The following is a 6,420-nucleotide window of genomic DNA, read 5'->3' as shown; positions in this document are numbered from 1 at the left end:
ACCCACATACAGCTCACACATGGCTCAGAAGAGGAGTGAGACCCAGCCTAGTCAGTCCCACATCTACCCTGGTTCTCCATAACACCAGATGGTGTTGGGATCTGAACCGGCCTGGTGCATCCAATCCCAGCCCACACTAGTGCCTCGGGTGACTACAACTGTTTCCTAGATAGAACGCAGCCCCCATTCCAGCACATACACTCCTTGGTGGGAGCCTCATCCCAGTTGTGGTGTCCCCTTACCTCCCAGATTAGGCCTGTTCCTAGCCGTAAATCATACACCTGCCCGTGGTTTCTCTGAGGACCATGAGGTGCAAGCCTCAAGTTCATTTGGGAGTCCTTTGTTGCCAGTATTCTGTTTCCTCCATTTTGATTGAAGGGATCCCCAAAGAGACTTTGAGGTGTTCCCAGATCAGGTTACTAGCAAGCACAGTGCTTCACACCCCAAAGCACTGTGGGTTCAGGAGGGAGCCTCCCAGGCAGCAGGTCAAAGAACCAAAAGTCCAAAACTCTCTGGCCGGGCAGCCAGCAGGTGGAGCCTGGCGCCAAATGGCACACTGACCGCCCTGGAGCAGCTCCCCACGTGTACGTGGTAGCTACTGTGTGTTCCCAGGCTTGAGGCGTGGCCATCCCAAGGCCCCCGGCAGGCAGCAAGGTGGCTGCCTGCTGGAGGTTCAAGTCCTTGGGCCCCAGTCCCACCCCTCCTGGCTCCTTCCCCCAGCTCCGGCCACATGGCGAGCAGTAGGGGAGGCCCAGACTCGCTACACAGATCCCCAGGACTCACCCAGAAAAGGGGTAGCCATTGAGGTTCCGGCAAATCTGGGAGCAGCTCGCCACGTGTACGTGGTAGCTACTGTGTGTTCTCTCTGCAGGTCTTTGACTGTGTCACTCAAGGAGTGAAATCAACCATTGAAGTTACAGTCCTAAGGTTAAGCAAAATACACGGTAAGGAAATTTTCTTCCCATGGTAATGCAATATATCGGCAATAAGTGGATTATAAAATTTGACCTTGATTTCAGCCTGGTGTTTATGAAAGGTTAACGGTTTCCAGTTTTTTTCTCCTTTGTTTCTCCGCAGGGTTGGGTAAGGCCGGCTATGTGTCCCCAGCTGCTGGCCTCAGTGCCCTGCTGTCTCCTCACTTGACTGATGACAGGTGATGCTGTAGCCAGTTGTTCTACTGCAGTAGTGTACACTGTTGCTCACCCACAAAGCAGGACTTCCTTTAGAGCTCCCTTGCTGGCCTTCTAATGATTCTGTATCCAATTCCTTCTGGCCGGTGATCTCAGATGGGAGATCATCACAGAGCGAGCCTTTTGAAAGTCTGCCACCTAGTCCCCTGGTAGCTCACAATTTCAATTGGATTATCTGTGAGCAAGAAATCAGTCTTAACCATGGAAAATTTGGAGTTGATTGTTTACTTACAACATTTTCTATCATGATGAATAAGCCTACTTTTAAAATTTAATGGCATAGAGCGCTGCACAATGGCTCACTTGCCTAGTCCTCCCTTTTGAGGCATAGGGATCCCATGTGGACACCAGTTCATGTCCTGGTTGCTCTACTTCCCATCCAGCTCTCTGCCTATGGCCTGGGAAAGGAGTAGAGGATGGCCCAAAGTCTTGGGACTCTGCATCCGCATGGGAGACCTGGAAGAAGCTCCAGGCACCTAGCTTTGGATTGGCGAAGCTCCAGGCATTGTGGCCGCTTGGGAAGGGAACCAGCAGGTGGAAAATGTTTCTCTCCCTCTCTCTGTAAATCTGCCTTTCCAATAAAATAAACAATATCATAAAAAGTTAATGACATAATCATTGCACATTTTGAAGGGGTAGAGTGTGACAGTTCATTAATATAAGTATGCAATCTGTATCAACCAGGTAATGGAATGGTTATACCTACCGCTTCATATATATATATATGAAGTGGGTAAATTCAGAATTTTTTTTCTGCTAGATGATTTGACGTAAGTAGCCGACTCGCTCCATAGTTACCCTCTGTGTCATAGGAGATGGGCAGCTCCTCCTGTTCCATTGTCTTCCTGCACCGGTTGTCTATTCTTCATCCTCCCCTTTCCTCCAGGCCCCTGTTAATGGCCTGGGACCCTGACCCCTCGGAAATCTCCACCCTTAATCCAGTAACACAAGACTTTGGGGACCAAACTGTTACACAAGCCATGACACAGCATAATTTTTGAATTAGTATAAGACTTTTTAAAAAGGCATTAGAAAATATGGTAAATAGAACACAAATTACTCTGAAACTTACCATGTATTGTATAATATTTAACATTGTCTCAGTTATCTGAACAACACTTTTAACATGAAAATTTTCTTTTTATAAAAGATTAATTTATTTTTATTGGGAAGGCAGATATAGAGAAGAAGAGAGACAGAGAGGAAGATTTAATGTCAGCTGATTCAGTCCCCAAGTGGCCACAATGGCCAGAGCTGAGTTGATCTGAAGTCAGGACCCAGGAGCTTCTTCTGGGTCTCCCATGTGGGTGCAGGGTCCCAAGGCCTTGGTCCATCCTTGACTGATTTCCCAGTCCACAAGCAAAGAGCTGGATGGGAAGTGGGGCCACTGGGATTAGAACCGGCGTCTGTATGGGATCCCGGTGTGCTCAAGGCGAGGACTCTATCCACTAGGGTATGACACCAGGCCCAAAAGTCTTATATATTTTTTAAAGGTTTATTCATTTTACTTGAGGGAATTATAGAATGAGGGAAGAGAAAGATAGTACAAGAGAAAGAGAGAGGAACACACAGTAGCTACCACGTACACGTGGGGAGCTGCTCCCAGATTTGCCGGAACCTCGATGGCTACCCCTTTTCTGGGTGAGTCCCGGGGGTCTGTGTAGCGAGTCTGGGCCTCCCCTACTGCTCGCCATGTGGCCGGAGCTGAGGGGAGGAGCCAGGAGGGGTGGGACTGGGGCCCAAGGACTTGAACCTCCGGCAGGCAGCCACCTTGCTGCCTGCCGGGGGCCTTGGGATGGCCACGCCTCAAGCCTGGGAACACACAGTAGTTACCACGTACACGTGGGGAGCTGCTCCAGGGCGGTCAGTGTACCATTTGGCGCCAGGCTCCACCTGCTGGCTGCCCGGCCAGAGAGTTTTGGACTTTTGGTTCTTTGACCTGCTGCCTGGGAGGCTCCCTCCTGAACCCACAGTGCTTTGGGGTGTGAAGCACTGTGCTTGCTAGTAACCTGATCTGGGAACACCTCAAAGTCTCTTTGGGGATCCCTTCAATCAAAGTGGAGGAAACAGAATACTGGCAACGAGGGAATCCCAAATGAACTTGAGGCTTGCACCTCATGGTCCTCAGAGAAACCACGGGCAGGTGTATGATTTACGGCTAGGAACAGGCCTAATCTGGGAGGTAAGGGGACACCACAACTGGGATGAGGCTCCCACCAAGGAGTGTATGTGCTGGAATGGGGGCTGCGTTCTATCTAGGAAACAGTTGTAGTCACCCGAGGCACTAGTGTGGGCTGGGATTGGATGCACCAGGCCGGTTCAGATCCCAACACCATCTGGTGTTATGGAGAACCAGGGTAGATGTGGGACTGACTAGGCTGGGTCTCACTCCTCTTCTGAGCCATGTGTGAGCTGTATGTGGGTATGGACGAGCCATGGCTGGGTTGAAACATCCAACAACAAGAACCAGAATGGGGTGAAAGCCAGCCAGGAAAAGCCACTGTTCCTGCTAGGGCAGGAGGTGAACTGAGTAGGGTTGGCTCAAGAAGCCCCTGGCAAGCGCAAAATCTGGCATTGGGAGGGGTTCTGATGGAGGAGCCTGAGCAACTCCTCTGGCAGGACACAGTCCCTGCAGGTAAGCGCAAGAAGCATGATAGGAAACAGCCCAGAATAGGCCATGGAAAGTTTCCCACTGGCATACATTCGGCATGGGTCAGGAGCAGACCAGGCTGAATCAGTTCATGTCATCCACTGGCAAATCCGATCACCAGAGCAGAGTGTGGGATGGGCCAGGTTTGGTTGCGACAAAACCAGTACACATTATGGAATGTCAGGGCATGGATGCCTGTACTGGATATGAATGCAGCACCTATCCAGCACACGTGAGATCCAGGAAGGAAGGGGCAGAGCTGGCGAGGGGATTAAGGGGCTGGTCCCCTCGCCGGTCAGCTACTCCCACTGGAGAGCGTGGGCTGGGATAGAGACAGACCCGACTAAGCAAGGCTATAACACCTGTGCGCCGCATGTGGACTAGATCAGGGCCGCAGCATCAGCTGGCAGAAGCTGGCACTGGGGACTAATTCTGTCGAGTCAAATCACAGGACCACCTAAAGAGTGCATAACCCGGGACAGAGAGACCTGGGAGGGAAAAAGTGGGTTCCCCCTTCTTGGGTCACTATTCCCGTGGGAGGACATGAAAACTAGGACGGGGGCTGGGATGGCTAGATAGAGAGGCACTCAACAACATCTGTGAGGGCTGGATGGTTGAGCTGGTTAGATAGAACCAAGCTTTAATACCCATTGACAAGTACCAGAGTCAAATGGGATGGGGGACAGACTGGTCTTCTGCTACACATACTGGCAAACCAGGATAAGGAGCGGGCCTGGTGGGGGTTATTGTGGGTCGCCCCGACTAGGCTGCAGCTCTCATTGGTTGATGTAAGGGCCAAACCAGACTGGACTGCAACACCCATTGGTTCCAGTGCAACTCGGGACCGAAAACAGAACCAACACAGCAATTGCAACCACCAGCTGATCGGGGTGATGGACTGTGCCGGGCCCTGTGCTTGCTAGAACATACAAGAAACTAATCTGGGAATACCGCAAAGTATCTTTGGAGATCTCCCCAATCGAACTGCTGGACTCAGAACCAAGAAAAGACAGAAGACAGAACAGGACAATCATTCATCTCAGCTATATGTTGGCAGCGAAATATGGGGCAAACAGAGACTTTATGATGGACCATATCAATCAGTGGACGACCTCATCGAGCGAAACTGGCAGCGATTCATAACTGGAGAACTATTAACACCACTTGAGCACATATCTCAGAGCATGCCCCACATCCGGGACTTGGGGTGGGCGGGAAACCGGGTGGGGCTTCTCCCTCAATATCCCCCTTTACCTCAGATACATGATGGAAACAATATTGACATAATAGTATTACCCACTTCCCTATACCCCTGAACCTTTTTTTTCTTTTTTTCCTTCTTTTTCCTTTAACCATAATTAACTATGTAAAGATTGTCAACAACAATACAATAAAATAGATTAAAAAATAAAAAAAAAAAAAGAGAAAGAGAGAGAGATGTTCTGTGTGCTAGTTCGTCTTCCAAATTACCTCTATGGCCAGAGCTGGTCTGGTCTGAGCTGGGAGCTAGGAGCTTCTTACTTGCTCACCTGAGTGCCAAACCTAATACCTGGGCCATCTTTTGCTGCTTTATCAAGCCATTATCATAGAGCGGGATCAGAAGTGGAGCATCTGGGGCATGAATCAGCCCTGATATGGGATGCCAGCACTGTAGGCAGAGGATTAACGTGCTATACCACTGTGCCAGCCCCAGAAGGGTTTCTTTCTTTCTTGTACATTATCGTATGGTATACCAAATGACCACAATTCCATGATCTAATGGAAATACATAATCTTACTCAGAGCTTTCAACACCCTGAAGAATTGGAAATTTTAAAGAAAAAGAGACATTAAGACTAAATTTTGGCAAATTGACTTTGTTTTAAAGATGTATTTTATTTATTTGAAAGCAGAGATACAGAGAGGAGAGAGGGACACATATTGATACGCAAGGAGAGTGATGGGGTGGGGGGCAGGAAAAAACATCTCTTCACTGGTTCATTCCGAAATGGCTGCAATGCCCAGGTTTGTGCCAGACTGAAGCCAGGAGGTTTATTCAGATCTTTCCATGTGGCCCAGGTGCCTAAATACCTGGGCCATGTGCCATTGCTTTCTCTTGGCTGTCATCAGGGAGCAGTTGAGACTCAAACCCATGTCCTTTTAGGATGCTGCCATCAGGCATCAGGGCCAGCAGCTTAACCTGCTACACCACAGAGCTGACCCTGGTAAAATAATTTTAAACAGTCTGTTTATGTATCAAAACACCCACTACCCGCCACCCAGTACCACACCTAACAACACCCCGAACCATTTTCACATAATCTGATTTACTTTCAGCATTCTTTGCTGACACTTTCACAGTTCAGTAAAGAGGAGCTGCATGGAAAGACCACATTTGAGCTGAGTGTGGTGGCTCGGTTGGCTAATCCTCACCCTTCAAGACCAGGATCCCATATGGATGTCAGTTCTTGTCCTGGTTGCTCCACTTCCCATACGGCTCCCTGCTTGTGGCCTGGGAAAGCAGTGGAAAACAGTCCAAAACCTTGGGACCTTGCACGCATGCAGGAGACCTGGAAGAAACTCCTGGCTTCAGACTGGCCC

Source organism: Ochotona princeps, chromosome 3 (genome assembly GCF_030435755.1).
Source record: "Ochotona princeps isolate mOchPri1 chromosome 3, mOchPri1.hap1, whole genome shotgun sequence".
Taxonomy (NCBI): domain Eukaryota; kingdom Metazoa; phylum Chordata; class Mammalia; order Lagomorpha; family Ochotonidae; genus Ochotona; species Ochotona princeps.
This window is presented reverse-complemented; position numbering follows the sequence as displayed.